We start from the raw sequence: 832 nt of genomic DNA on the forward strand, positions 1-832 counted from the left end.
CAGGCCGTCCAACCACGCCCCCCGAGGCAGCAACGCCGCCCCCGTAGCAGGCCCCAAGATCCACTAGTGCGATCATTGTGCGCACGCGCTGCCATGCACAGCCAGCATGGTGTTTCGCATCCAAGCAAAGCATCCAGAGGTCAGCGGAGTACGAGCGATGCACGGAAACGGCGCGAGGAGATCCGCGCCGATCAACCCCAAAGTGCATGTGCGCGAAGCATGCGGCATACGCCCTACATCCGACCGGGTAGGCTGATGCGGCACAGATGCCGGAGGCGTGACGAGAACACCCCAGACTGGCACCATCGAGTCCTCCAGACCCGAATGTGACGGGCCTCCGGAGCAGATTATGGGATGCCACGGCTTGAAGCCACTGAAAGGGCGAAGCACGGCATACGGGCAGAGTGTGCAAGGGGGTCTCAGTGGGCCCTGGCCTGCGGCTGGCCAACTGTTTCCTTGAGCCCATCCGGCATGCGCCTGGACAACACCCTGTTACATGCACGCCAGGCACCACCGCTTTCTGCCCTCGAGCAGGACCCTGAGCACGTCCCGCCTGGATCAGAGCGTGCGATGCAACCAGGTCCATCTCGCGCCCATCGCACAGCACGTAACCGAGGAGAGAACGATGAAGGTCATGAAGTGCCCGCTAGGCGCGTGACCCGATTCAGCGGCAGATGGTTTCGTCCTAGAGGGCCAGAACGTAGCCGTGGTACAGCAGAGGTATGTGCGCTGTGGTTGTGTATGCGTGTGTACGTTTGTGGGCGTGCTCGTGGTGGCATGAACACGTTGACAAGAAGAAAGTGTTCATTCCATCATTTAACAAGATCGGAAG

Source organism: Leishmania donovani, chromosome 35 (genome assembly GCF_000227135.1).
Source record: "Leishmania donovani BPK282A1 complete genome, chromosome 35".
NCBI classification, from domain to species: domain Eukaryota; phylum Euglenozoa; class Kinetoplastea; order Trypanosomatida; family Trypanosomatidae; genus Leishmania; species Leishmania donovani.